The sequence below is a fragment of the Erinaceus europaeus genome, chromosome 1 (genome assembly GCF_950295315.1).
Source record: "Erinaceus europaeus chromosome 1, mEriEur2.1, whole genome shotgun sequence".
In the NCBI taxonomy this organism is placed as follows: domain Eukaryota; kingdom Metazoa; phylum Chordata; class Mammalia; order Eulipotyphla; family Erinaceidae; genus Erinaceus; species Erinaceus europaeus.
The window spans coordinates 110,516,434-110,531,623 of record NC_080162.1 but is presented as its reverse complement, the minus strand read 5'-3'; positions in this window follow the sequence as shown (position 1 = coordinate 110,531,623).

The following is a 15,190-nucleotide window of genomic DNA, read 5'->3' as shown; positions in this document are numbered from 1 at the left end:
TTGTGCCACATGCCTGACTCCCTTTTTTTAAATATTTATTTCCTTTTTTGCCCTTGTTGTTTTATTATTGTGGTTATTATTGTTGTTATTGATGTCATCTTTGTTGGATAGGACAGAGAGAAATGGAGAGAAGATGGGAAGGCAGAGATGGGGAGAGAAAGAGAGACAGCTGCAGACCTGCTTTACCGCTTGTGAAGCTGCAGACCTGCTTTACCACTTGTGAAGCGACTCCCCTACAGGGGGGGAGCCGAGGGCTCGAACTGGGATCCTTAAGCCGGTCCTTGAGCTTTGCTCCATGTGTGCTTAACCCACTGCGCTACCGCCCAACTCCCTATTTCTATAAGTATCTATCTACATTTATATATATTTGCCCTTTTTTTTTCCCCTATGGTCCTGCTTTCTCGTTCCTTTCTAAATGACTTTCCTTTTTTCTTCTCTTTCCGGGACCTGATAAAATTGGAGTTCAGAGCCTTCTAGTCATCTTCCCCTAACATTTTTCCCATTCTAGAGTATGGACCAAAATTATTTTTGGGGTGCAGGAGGTGGGAGTTCTAATTTTGTAATTGCTTTTCTGTTGGACATAGGCATCAGCAGGTCAGTCCATAACTCCTAACCTGTTTCTGTCTTTCCCTAGTTGGGTAGGACTAGGGTAGGGCTCTGGAGAGGTGAGGTTTTGGGGCATAAGGGTGAGGTCATCTGTTCACGGAGGTCAGGATGGAATCATAGTAGCAGGTTGGCTTTGTTCTTTCTAGCACCCTTTTGCCAATTCATAAATAGATTATAATTTTCCACCATGATTTTTCTTTGTCCCCTCCTCTGTAGTTTCTCTCCTAGAGGCCTGGGAATCCTGCTTCCATTCAGAGATGCCAGGATCTAAAGAGATTTCTTAAGTAGAGTTAACCTGGGTGTTGTCTTCATGTAACTATCTTGACTCCATCTTACTTATATTTAATTTATTTATTAGTGGATAGAGACAGAAATTGAGAGGGGAGGAGGAGATAGAGAGGGAAAGAAATAAACACCTGCAGCCCTACTTCACCACTTGTGAAGCTTTTCCCCTACAGGTGTGGACCAGGGGCTTGAACTTAGGTCCTTGTTCACTGTAATGTGTGAGCTGAACCAGTGTGCCACAGCCTGACCCCTGGGATTATTAATTTAATTTTATTTTTTTCAGAGACAGAGAAGGAAGGACAGTGCCCAAACTTCCTCCAGTGCTGTGGGGGCTGGACATGAATCTGGCTTGTGTGTGTGGCAGACCAGGCACACTGGCTGGGTAAGCTGTTTTACTGGCCCTGCTTGTTTTTAAATAAAGAATCAGAACATCTGGCATTGCACTACAAAGGGTTAGAGGGTCAGGAGGGGGTCCAACATAGGCTTTTTTTTTAACCCCTCTCCCAGGATCTCCTGTTTTATTCACAAATTTCAACATTCTAGGTCAACTTACTTTTCTCTTTTATTGTTCAGAGACATAGGAGGACATCCTAGCATTCCCCATGCATCATTACTCCCATATGGTAGTAGAACTTGAATCTTCTACATGGAAAGGCTCTTATCCTATGTAGTGAGCTCTCAGGCCTCAGTAACTTAAGACCATATGCTTGCAAGTCTTCCAGTGTGTGTGTGTGTGTGTGTGTGTGTGTGTGTGTGTGTGTTTCAAAAAAACATTTATTTTGAATAGATACAGAGAGAAATTGAGAGGGAAGGGGATAGGATAGAAAGGGAGAGAGACAGACACCTGCACCTCTGCTTCATCACTCATGAAGTTTCCCTCCTGCAGGTGGGGACCAGGCTTGAACCTGGGTCCTTGTGCACTGTGACATGTGCCCTCAATTAGATGCGCCACCATCAGCCCCAGAGTCCTCTGCTCTATTCTAATGCTGTCTACCTCCCTGTTTTATTGTTTTTGTTTGTTTTTTACCAATGTACTGCTGAGTTCCATTTTATAGTGGTGCAGGGATTTAACCTGGGACTTTGGAGCCTCAGGAATGAACATCTTTTTGCATAATCATTATACTGTCTCCCCTCACCCAACTACCATAATTTTAAATGTAATGTACAGTGTCCATCACCTGCAGGACAGATGCCTGTCCTATGTTTTCCCTGGGATCAAGAATAATAGTCACAACAGGACCCTGTCATTGGAAGGGGAGAAGCCCTGACTCTGATGACGGGAAGATAAAAATGGACAGTTTTCTCTCATGGCATTTCCCCTGGCTTGGCCCAAGCCCAGGCTTTCCCCCCCCCCCCCGCCCACCTATTTATTGACTTTATTCAATCACCCCTTGGGGTGACCTGAACAGGGGCCACAATGACAGTGGTCATGAGTCATCTTGGAACCTGTGTGGGAAACATTTTTTCCCAGGCCAGGTGGTGAGGGACCTCTCCCCATTAACTCAACACCAGTGATGTGGCCAGGAGAGCCCTTTGATCCCGTCCTTCCTGAGCTCAGGCAGGAAGAGCTCTCAACGTCAAGGCTGCGCACTTGGACACGGGATGAACGGGAAATGCAAGTGGCCAGGGCTCTGTCTCCCTCCTGTGCCTGTTCCAGTGTTTGTGGCCTTCAGTGCCACATGGCAGTGCAGTCTTGGTAACACTTTGCCAAGAATGCACCTAGGTACTTTCCAGGCTGTCCTGCCATTTACCGAATGCTGGAGTCCTGGTACATAATGTGGCACCTTGGGGTTAGGTTGGCAGGACTTATTACCAAGAGGTGGACTCAGAAAGGGAAGGGTGTCCAACGCTGCTGAGGTGGACACCCCCCCACATACACACCCCCAAAAAACTGAAAAGGTATTCAGTGCCAGAATGGGACAACATCTATAGTGTCAGGGAAATACACACACAGTCACACACACCCTTTGCCTGAACCCTAGCCAGTCTCCATTGCAACTCTCCCTTTGGGTGGACTGTGTGCACCCTGGGCTCCCCACTGGTTTGGGCAGCCTGTTTGACTTCTGTATGATGACTTTTTTTAAAAAGGTTTTATTTATTTATGAGAAAGCTAGGAGGAGAGACAAAGAACAGACATCACTCTGGCACATGTGTTACCAGGGATTGAACTTGGGACCTTACACTTGAGAATCCAATGCTTTATCACTGCGCCACCTCCCGGACCACTACATCATGACTTTTGCATCATAAATGCTCCCCACACTCACTCTACTTCTAGGATTTGCCCTGCAGTTAGCTTCCCCTATAGGATCTGGTCACCTGGGGTTCACTTTCAATGTCAACCACTCTACCTCACCCACAGTGGGATGCAGCTGCAACACACACTTTCCTTTTTTATTTTAGTATTTTATTTACTTGAGAGAGAGAGACAGAGCAAGAGCAAGTGCCATGAGCACTGCTCAGCTCTGGTTTATGGTGGTGCTGGATAATTGAACCTGGGACCTTTTTGCATAACCATTATGCTGTCTTCCTGGCTTTTTTTTTCTTGCCTCTAGGGTTATTGCTGGGGCTCAGTGCCTGCACTACAAATCCACTGCTCCTGGAGGCTATTTTTTTCCTTTTGTTGCCCTGGTTGTTTATCATTGTTGTTGTTATTATTGTTGTTATTGCTATTGTTGTTGTTGGATAGGACAGAGAGAAATCGAGAGAGGAAGGGAAGACGGAGAAGGGAGAGAATGATAGACACCTGAAGACCTGCTTCACCGTTCGTGAAGCAACCCCCCACTGCAGGTGGGGAGCTGGGGGCTCAAACTGGGAACCTTACACTGGTCTTTGCGCTTGGCTCCATGCACTTAATCCGCTGCGCTACCGTCTGGCCCCGCTTCCTGGCCTTTTAAAAACTTTATTTATTTATTGAACAGAGACATAAATAGAAAGGGAAGGGAGAGATAAGGAGAGAAAGAGAGACACCTGTAATTCTGCTCCACCACTCATGAAGGTGGGGACCAAGGGTTTGAACCTGGGTCCTCGTGTATTGTAACATGTTCACTTTACCAGGTGCATCACCACATGTCCCCTTCATTCTTTTAAATGTTTTTTTATTATTTTTAAATGTTATTTTAATGAGAGAGAATTACAGAGAGAAAGACACAATGAGAAACCAGAGCACTGCTCAGCTCTGGCTTATGGTGAACCTGGGATCTCAGAGCCTCGGGCTTGAAAGTCTTGCAGAACCATTATGCTGTCTTCCCAGCCTGTCCCATTCATTTTTAAAACTTTATTTATGAAGTAGAGAATATCAGAGTATCATTCTGAAACATGCATTGTTGGAGATTGAACTCAGGACCTCTTACTTGAGAGTTCAATACTTTATCCACTGTATCACCTCCAGGGCCACCCTTAAAAACATATATGAAAACCAGAGCACCACTCCCAATACCAAAGGCATGGGTTGGAGGGGCAGTGGTGAGCACTGCAATTGCAGAGAACTCTTTGGGCTTGGTGCAGATGTAAGCAGGAAGCTTCCCTCAGAACTGAAGGTGGAGCCAGTGTCTGCAGAGGGGCTGCTGCTGAGCGCACAGCTTGGACTGCAGCTCCACGGTCTGTGCGCATGCGTCCTCCTACAGCTGTCACACACCAATGTATGCTGAACTGCTCTTCAGTGTGGGTCCACTAGATACACAGGACCACTCACATGTTTAAACTTTTTTTTAAAAAAGAATTTATTTATTTACCCATGAGAAAGATAGGAGGAAAGAACCAGACATCACTCTGGTACATGTGCTGCCGGGGATCTAACTCAGGACCTCATGGTTGAGAATCCAATGCTTTATCCACTGTGCTGCCTCCCGGACCACAGATGTTTAAACTTTTAAAAGATAAATAAAAATATATTTATTACTGAGAGAACTGGGATATCACTGCAGCACATATGATGCTGGGGTGTTAAAACTCATGGCCCTAGGCTTGACAGTCTGGAGCTTTATCTCCTGCACCATCACTGAAACACACACACACACACATACACACACACACACACACACACACACACACACACATTTTACCAAAGCACTGCTCAGCTCTGGCTTCTAGGGACTGGGGGAGTGGAACTTTGGAGTGGGACTTTGGAGCCTCAGGCATGAGCATCTCTTTGCATAACCACTATGCTATCTCCCCTACAGGTAAACCACTCATACCTGAATGTATTGCAGCAGAATGAAATTAAACATTCGCTTCCTTACTGACAGCATTCCGTGTGCTGGATGGTACCCCAAAGCACAGGTTTTCTTCCCTTGACCCCCACAGATGAGTTTGCCCAGCTAAGAACTGACAGTTTGGTGAGGAGCCTGGGACCACTGGTTCTGCTTCATGGTATGTTTGCCAGGCACATCTATGCCACCACTCGTGGATCAGCCATCTTTGCTAGCCAGCACCCAGCTTCTGAGAGTGGAGCGGCACTCAGCTGTTTCCTGATAGACATGGATGCCCACCTCCTCTGAGCAGCCCATATGGGCCTTGCTGGGCCTTGCTCCACTAGGCACTATCACACAGCCTTCCACCCTGAGCTGGTTGGGCTCCAGGGGAGGCTTGGTTTAGGTCACCACTTGACTGCTCCCCACTCTGGTATGCCATCATAGACTTTTTTTTTTTTTTGCCTTCAGGGTTATTACTGCTCCTGGAGGCCATTTTTCCCATTTTGTTGCCCTTGTTGTAGTTGTTATTATTATTGGTGTTATAGCTGTTGTTGTTGTTGTTAGATAGGACAGATAGTAATTGAGAGAATAGGGGAAGAAAGAGAGAAGGAGAGAAAGACACCTGCAGACCTGCTTCATCACTTGTGAAGCAACCTCCCTGCAGGTGGGGAGCCGGGGGCTCGAACCTGGATCCTCACACTAGCCCTTGCGCTTTGCACCATGTACGCTTAACCCACTGTGCTACCGCCCAGCCCCCATCATAGACTTTTTTTTATGGTGGTGTGGGGGATTGAATTTGGGATTTAGGAGTTATCTCCTTCACCCTACATACATCACTTCTTTCTGTACCTATCCTCTCCTCCCCTCTCCAGTTTCCCTCATGTTGTACCCACTCTTCCCCTCCGTCCTGTCCTTTTTCCCAGTCACTGCACTGTGTGCTTCCACTCAACTTGCCCCCCACACTAGCTACTGGATACCCCGTACCCCTACAATGCCATCCTCCTCCAGTGCCCTAAGAGGTCTCTTACCTGTCTTCAAGCTGCCAGTACAAGAGCTTGAATCAGAAATGACTTCAGCATGTGTACTAGATGATTTAAAAATATTTATTTAAAGCTGAGAATGAGGTAGAGGGAGAGAGAACCAGAGCATTGCTCTGGCACATATGATGCCAGGACTTGAACTCAGGACCTCATGCTTGAGAGCTCAATGCTTTGTCTACTGCACAACCTCCTGAACCTGGATAAATTTTCAACTGGAGAGTGAGGTGTCTGCCCCTCCCACTGCCCATTGCATCTCATGTAAAGGCTCCAGGAAGCCTCAAGCCCCTGAAGGACAGTGGGATGACCCTGCTTTCAGTGCCACACACTGTGTGGCTGTATGCTGGGCCACCCCCTTCTACTCCAGAACCTCTGATGTGAACTCTCCAGTTCCTGCAAAGATCTGGGATTCTACCCTGCCTGTTGAGTGTCCACCCACACAAATGACCAGCCTTTCGCCAAGTGATGTGCCCATCCCATTGTTCACCCACCTAAATCTTATAAAAGCTCAGGGCATCAAGACTCTAATGTTGGGTAGTATGCCAGCTCCCCCCAGCTTAAAGTCTCTGTCTCTAATCCTGCTTAACTAAACACCACCCTGCCTGCAGGGCATTGGTTTAATCCCCACTGGTTCATGATGTCTTTTTGCTCCGCCCCCTCTCCTAGTACACCCTGATTTCCACCAGTCTTTTTTCACTCCACCCTCTCTATGTCACATCCTGTTTCCACCCTACTTGGCGAGTATATATAAGGACAGGATTGTGATTAGAGATAGCTTAAATTGCACTGCGTTCCACATGAATAAAGACTGAACTGCATACCACTCAGCCATGAGTCTCTGGTCGTCTCTCTGTCTCCCACCCATGAAGCTAGCCAGCCCGGCACTCAGACTACAAAGAACAGTTTGCACAGTTAGCTAATTCCTGTATTGAGTTAGGAAGACAGCATTGGCACACCCAGTTAAGTGCTCACATTACAATGTTCAAGGACCCAGGGTCAAGCTCTCACCCATGAAGCTAGCCAGCCCAGCATAATGGCGCCCTGAACAGGGACTGGCATATGGCGCCCAACCAATGTGGGACCTAACCCGCCCATCCCCCAGATAAGTAAACTTGGCTACCCATCCGCCATGGGTTGCCTTTCTACTTATGAAGAGGTTTTCCAAAGCTTCTACTCTTTCTTCATGAGACAGTTTTTCTGTCTCTGGAACATTTTGCTCTGGGCCACACTTTGGTTCCCTGACCGGGAACTTTGGTTCCTTATGATTGTGACGGTAGAGCTTGGAATATGCAAGGAGATTTCTCCTGGGAATTTCTAGACTCCCTTTCCCATGTTTCCCGAGGAGAAGGACTACTTTTTGCTCCAGGCCACACTTTGGTTCTTTATGACCATGATCCTAGAGTTTGGGATATGCACAGAGATTTCCCCTGGGACTTTCTGGACTTCTTCTCACATGTTTTCCACGGAGAAGAACTACTCTAACTTGAAGAGCATTCTTCAGTACCCTGGCAGTCCCCAAGAATGGGGACACGTGGTTAGTTCTACTCTCCTGATTCAATTCTTTCTTCGATGGGAAGACATTTTTAAAAATGGGTGCCTGCAGCAATCCTGCAGGAACCGTCAGAAGCACCCTAAATGGAATATTGACGAGCTTTTTGGACTAGGACACCCACCGGGGACTCATGATGCTACATGGTGAGATCTGGATAATCTGGTTCAATGTGAAAGAAGCAAAAGCTGCCTACGGCTTTTCTCTCGATTTCCCCCTCGTTGTTCTCTCTGAATATCTTAAGTTTGCTGCCTGCTTTCAGTTGTGAATGACTGAATTTTTGTATGACATTGACTAAAAAAAAAAAATGCTGGATGCAGCCATGATTTCTAGAGACATCCAGAAACAATCCAAAAATGGTTTTTTTTCTCTTGATTTTTTTACATTTTGGCATAAACATGAAATGTTCAATCCTGAAAACTGTATGAGTAGGGTGGGGTAGATAGCACAATGGCTATGTTAATGATTCTCATGCTTGAGGCTTCTAATCATGGTTCTTCTGTTTACCTTTCCACATTTTTATTGAGTTTAAACTGTTTAAACAACCATAAAATCATACTAGAAAGGACTTCCAATAATAATGGGGTTATCAATTATAATAAACTTCTAATCTGCTACAAGTTTTGTTTGACAAGTAAGTGAACTACAGCTGTCAAGTCTTCACATTAAAAAGCATCTGCTCAAATGAAATCCCTGGGAATCTATTTGGACCCCTGTTCTCTGACATCACCCACAAGATGGCATAACTACAGCAGCCCCCCCTCCAAAACCAATGATGTGACCTGGCATGACCTGAAGAAACTGATTCACAGATTCCAAAGTTCACTCTCTACAGAAAAACGGAATTCTGGTGGCTGACCTTCCCCATCGAGACAGATGTGCAGCGTTTCATCCCATGGCATTTCTTCTTTGGTCATCTACTTTGGATTGACACTTCTATTGGACTTACTGGTACACCTCTTAGACACTTTACACAACTTTACAGCAGTTTCCTTTTATGCTGCTGGGTTTCTCAAAGACTGACAGCAGCAGTCCATAGACTTTGCAGCCATCTGCCTTGGGACTCTATAGGCCATGTCGCCTCGCCTTCAGGCCCTGGCCCCAGAGGTAGGAAACTCCCCCTCCTTACTAGGTCATGCCCACAGAGGTAGGAAATGCCCTTTGAGGCATGAAACGCCCCCAGAGGCAAGAGATGCCCACAGAGGCAAGAAATGCCCTTTCACCTGCTAGGCACTTCCCTTTGAGGCAGAAAACGGCCCCCCCTCAGACCTCCCCTTGGCATCACACTGGTTCTTGCTGCTCTCCTATTTTGTTCCTCCATGTCTTGTGCCAGTTCTTTTGAAAATGCCTGTACGATAATAGGTTTCTGTTCACCCCACACTCCTGATACTATGGCCATGAGTTAAAAAAAAAAAGGGGGGGAGATGTTGGGTAGTATGCCAGCTCCCCCCAGCTTAAAGTCTCTGTCTCTAATCCTGCTTAACTAAACACCACCCTGCCTGCAGGGCATTGGTTTAATCCCCACTGGTTCATGATGTCTTTTTGCTCCTCCCCCTCTCCTAGTACACCCTGATTTCCACCAGTCTTTTTTCACTCCACCCTCTCTATGTCACATCCTATTTCCACCCTACTTGGTGAGTATATATAAGGACAGGATTGTGAGAGATAGCTTAGATTGCACTGCGTTCCACATGAATAAAGACTAAACTGCATACCACTCAGCCATGAGTCTCTGGTCATCTCTCTGTCTCCCACCCATAGAGCTAGCCAGCCCGGCACTCTGAGACTACAAAGAACAGTTTGCACAGTTAGCTAATTCCTGTATTGAGTTAGGAAGTCAGCATTGGCACACCCAGTTAAGTGCTCACATTACAATGTTCAAGGACCCAGGGTCAAGCTCCTGGTCCCCACCTGTAGGAGGAAAACTTCATAAATGTTGAAGCAGGGCTGCAGGTGTCTCTCTGTCTCCCTCTCTTCTTTTTAAAACATTTTTTAAAAAATTATTTACTATTGGAAAGAGACAGAGATAAATTGAGAGGGTAGAGGGAGATAGAGAGGGCAAGAGACAGAGAGACACCTGCATCCCTGCTTCACCATTCATGAAACTTTCCCGCAGCAGGTGGGGACTGGAGGCTTGAACCCAGGTCCTTGCACATTGTTACATGTGTGCTTAGCCAGGTGTGCCACTGCCTGGCCCCCTCCCTCCCCCTCTCTATTCTCCTTCCCTCTCTGTCTCTATCCAATAATTAATAAACATATTAATATTTTTCACTTCAGAGAGAGAGAGAGACACTGCAGCTGCACTACACTGTCTATAGCTCTTCCCCCGCACCATCTGTAATGCTCTCTAGTGGGCTTGAACTTGGATTTCTCACACCTGGTAAAGCATGTGGTCTACCAGATGAGCCATGTCACAGCCCAAAACATCAGGTCTTGCCCATGGTCTCCTGCTGGTGGGGGCACACCCCAAGGGGGTCCATCTGTGTCTCCCTCTGGAGTAAAGCTGGAACTATCACAGCTGGGGTTAAATCTAAGTGAAAGCACCAAAAATGAGCAAACCTCAGGGAGGAGCTGGTTCCCTGGCCCCTTCTGGGGAGGGGGGCATTTGAGGTCCCGAGCTGAGATGTGGCTGCTAGGTGAGAGGCATCTACTCAGTAACACATCAAACCAGGGATTGTGAGGGAAGAGGGGTTATAGGGATCCCCAGTTGCTTTCTCCCCTTCACCTGGGGAAATTCGCAGAGGGTAGGACCTACCTAACGGTGGTTAGGCAGGGATGAGGCATTGACTGCAGGGGTGTGTTGGAGCATCCCGTAGGCCATGACAGACAGATGTGGGACACACACAGAGGGATTCTCTGGGGATCATGGTGATCTGTTTGGTGGCAGGAGCATGGCCCAACTGGAACTGGGTGAAAGCAGCAAAGGTGTGGTACAAGAGAGAATACACACACCCCAGCTCTGCAGGCTTGGTGCCTCAGTTTCCCAGTGTGTGGTGCTGAGCCTGGCCCCAGGCTATTAAGTGTTCTGCAGATGGCAGAGGCCAGAGTGAGCCATAGGGACTTCCTCTGCCTCCTGTGTGGGTTCCGGTGAAGCTGTGCATTTCATGGGTTCTGGGCAGAGACGTTGGTCATTTCCTCTGGGCGCCATCCTGACCCATCACGTATGTCCTATCTGACCTCCTTCACCTACAGAGCCAACTCTGCACCCTGTGTGGTGAGCAGGCAGGGGCAGGGCCCTAAGCTTGGGGTGGAGAGGATAGGCTAGTTTCCTGGCCTACCTCACACATTTTCTGTATTTAAAAAAAAAAAAAAAAAGCACACACCATGCCTTTGATTCAATTCCCTTTCCTGCTTGTCGTGCTACTTCAAACCAGATGGGTTCACAGGATGAAACTTTGCCGAGTCTCGGCATCTCTATTTAACTGCTGCCAGATCTGTGTGTGGGGGAAACAGCAGAACCAGAGGTATTTTGTTAAAAGCAGACCACATGGGGGAGAGGCTTAGATTTTAATAGCAGTAATTAAATTCCCTGCTTAATTATAAAGAAGGAAGGGCATTGCCGAAGTTCTTTATCAGCTTTCGATTGTAGAAAGCAAGTGCTTAATCCTCTCCTTCCAGCAGCCGCCACCGCCACCCATGCCTTCCCTGCCCTCCCTGCAGTGGTTCCTGGGGGCTGCTCAGACCTCCACTGGGCACGTGTGAGGGCTCGGATCTGAGATGCCCCTCGTTCCTCACGTCTCAGCATCTCTGAAACTGGGACATGTCTCCATTAATGGGGCCTAGCACTTGAACCAGGAGGCCTTGTTCACAGCGACAGGAGCCTCAAGGTGTGCCTTCCAGTCCAGGGGCTTCTGGGCCAGAGGAACCTTCAGCAACGTGGTTGCCTGTCAGCTGCTATTTCAGTGGGCTTGCTTGGGCCCTGGATAGCACTGGGTGCTGGAAGCCTGCAGTGAAGACAGCACTGCCTCCACTCATCAGTGGAAGGTGTAGAACTAGGCTTTCTTCTAGAATCTGTGCTCCCTCCCTGGACACAGTACTCCCAGTCTCTGCCCCACTCTTCTCTATCATAAGAGCTTCTATTCCACTTTTTTCCATTTTTTTTTTTTTTTTTTTTTTTTTACCAGAGCACTGCTCAGCTCTGGCTTATTGTGGTGTGCGGGATTGAACTTGGGAAGCATGAGAATCTCTTTGCATAACCATTATGCTATCTACTCCCTCCCCCTTTTTTTTTGTCTTTAGATGCAGAGACAGATGAAAGAGACCACAGCATCAAAATATCCTTCAGTGTGGTGGGAGCTGAGTTTGAACCTGGGTTGCACACATGGCAAACCAGAACACTATCTTTTTCTTTTTCTTCTTCTTTTTCTTCTTCTTCTTCTTCTTTTTTTTTTTCTCCCAGGGTTATGGCTGGGGATTGGTGCCAGCAATACAAATCCACTGCTCCTGGTGGCTTAAAAAAAATTTTTTTTATTGGACAGGACAAAGAGAAATTGAGAGAGGAGGGGGAGGGAGAGAGGGAGAGAGGGAGAGAGAGAGAGACACCTGCAGACTTGCTTGTGAAGCACCCCTGATATAGGTGGGAAGCTGGGGGCTCAAACCTAGATCCTTGCATGGGTCCTTGTGCTTAGTACTATGTGTGCTTAACTGTGTGCACCACCATTTGGCCCCCAGCCAGCACACTATCCAAGTGAGCTATTTTGCCGGCCCCAGAACACGCTTTCTCAATTCTCCCCCAGAATAGCTTCTTCAGACACAGTGAAGGCGGTGACAGCGACCAGGGTAGACTGTCTGCAGCTTCTCAGCAGCTGCCTGAGGGCACACGGCTGAGCTGGACACTTCCAGATGGCAGCATACCACCTCCCTGGAGGGCACCCCAGGCTCCTGTGGTAGGGACCCTCATTTTTTTGCCTCCAGGGTTATTGCTGTGGCTTGGTGCCAGCACTATGATGAACCCCCTACTACTGGCAAGCTACTTTTTCCATTTTATTGGATAGGACAGAGAGAAATTAAGAGGGGAAAAGGAGATAGAAAGGTAGAGAGAAGGGAGTCGAGCGGTAGTGCAGCAGGTTAAGTGCACATGGTGCAAAGTGCAAGGATCCCAGTTCGAGTCCCCCGGCTCCCTACCTGCAGGGGCATCGCTTCACAGGCAGTAAAGCAGGTCTGCAGGTGTCTGTCTTTCTCTCCCCCTCTCTGTCTTCCCCTCCTCTCTCCATTTCTCTGTCCTATCTGACAGCAATAATAACTACAACAATAAAACAACAAGGGCAACAAAAGGGAATAAATAAATTTAAAATAAAATAAAGTAAAAAAAAGAAAGGGAGAGAGACATATAGGCATCTGCAGACCTGCTTCACTGCTTGTGAAGCTTCCCCCTTGTAGGTGGGGAGTCAAGGACTCGAACCTGGATCTTTGCGCAGGTCCTTGCACTTAGTACTAGCGCTTAACTGGCTGTTCCACCATCTGCCCCCCACCATCCTTTGTGGTAAAGGAAAGCCTGGCAGACTTGGGGCACTGGCTGGGACACAGGCCCCTTCCCCACATCCTGCAGAGCCACAGGAAGCCCCATTACCACTGAGTGCAGCGTGCATGGGCTGGTGTCATTGTTCCTCTTCCGTGTCAGCCTGGTGGTGGGAATTCAGAACAACTGGAAGCACTGCTGTGGGGCTATAGCAAAATACAGAAGCAGCCACTTCCATGCAAATAATGACCCTTCTGATAATGGTAAGTGTGGGCAGAAACAACATGGGCCTCCTTTAAGGCCAGGCTGCCAGGGTAAAGTTCAGGGACTTTGGATCTTGGAAGAGGCTGTAGGGTACAGAGACCCAGAGAGAGAGAGACAAAGAGAGAGACAGAGAGAGAGAGAGAGAGAGAGAGAGAGAGAGAGAGAGAGACATGGAGGCTAGGCAGTGGCACACTCAGCTACAAGTATCCAGGTTTGAGCCCTGCTCCCCACCTGCAAGGGAGTCACTTCACAAGCAGTGACTATCTTTCTCTCTCCCTTTCTGTCTTCCTCTCCTCTCTCGATTCCTCTCTGTCTCTATCCAACAGAATGGAAAAAATAGCCACCAGGAGCAGTGGATTTATAGCACTGGCACCGAGTTCCAGCAATAACCATGGAGGAAAAAGAAAGAGAGAAAGAAAGAAAGAAAGAAAGAAAGAAAGAAAGAAAGAAAGAAAGAAAGAAAGGAAGGAAGGAAGGAAGGAAGGAAAGAAGGAAGGAAGGAAGAAAAGTTTCACGAGTGGCAAAGCATGACTGCACATGTCTCTGTCTCTTTTCCTCTCTATCCCCCCTCCCCTCTCAATTTCTATCAGTCTCTATCCAATAATAAATAAGTAAATAAAAAGAGAGAGCAGGGACATCTGGGGGGTGGCAGGGAGGGTTTGGGCTCTAGGTTCAAAGGTTGCCCCTCAGATTGCTCTGAGCAAGAGGTGGATCTGACACAGAACTGTCACCCAGTCAGGCACTGTGGGCATTTGGAGTAAGGTCACTGTCCCCATGAGGGGCAGCTGAAGACAGGTACCTGGCCACAGGCATGCCCATCGCCTTCTCTCATGGGTGGCAGGATGAGGCAGCCTTACCACACAGGGAGGGACCATGGCCCTCAGGTGCCCAAAAGACCTGCCTGGTGAATGGTCCCACATGATTGGCTTTCTTGGCTCAGATGATCAAGCCCCTACTCCTTCTGGGTGGTGTTCAACAGGAGGGTGGGGAGGTTGAGTGAGCAGGGCCAGGGACTAGCCAGCACCCCTTCAGCAGAGCTGGCTCTTGGAAATACTGCAGCTGCTAAGCTATTTCCAGCCGCCACCTGCTCTCCTAAGTTTCAGTCAAGTGCACCAGCCCCACCTCTACAGCAGGGGGGTTTTGGCTGGAGCCTCCAGGCATTTTGGCAACGTCATGTGGTCACCACCAGGAAGGGGACTAGTTTCAGGTGGGCTCGGACCCCCGAGGGGCTTCCTCCTGCCTGTCTGGTACCACTGCAGTTCCTGGCCAGTTTTCAGCTGGTTCTGTGCTTGTGTCTCATTCACATTTAATCTTCTAGAAGACAACAAGTTAAATGGAAGAAGAAGAGGAGGAGGAGGAGGAAGAAGTGAAAGAAGGAGAAAAGGAGAAGAAAATGGTCCTGGAGGTGGTGCTGTGGTTAAGGCACTAGACTTTTAAGCATAAGGTCCTGAGTTTAATCCCTGGCAGCACATGTACCAGAGTGATGTCTGGTTCTTTCTCTTCTCCTATCTTTCTCATTAAAATCTTGAAGAAAAAAAAGGAGGAGAAAGAAGGAGGAAGAGAAGAAGAAAAGAAGAAAAGAGCGGAGCAGAGCAAGGCAGTGGCACACCTGGTTAAGCACACACATTACAGTGCACAAGGACCCACATTCAATCCCCTAGACCCCACCTGCAGGGGGAAAGTTTCACAAGTGGTGAAACAAGACTGCAGGTGTCTCTCTCCCTCTTTACTCCTCCCATCTCAATTTCTCTCTGTCTCTAATAAGAGAAAAATTAATTTTTTAAAAAAGAAGCTATAA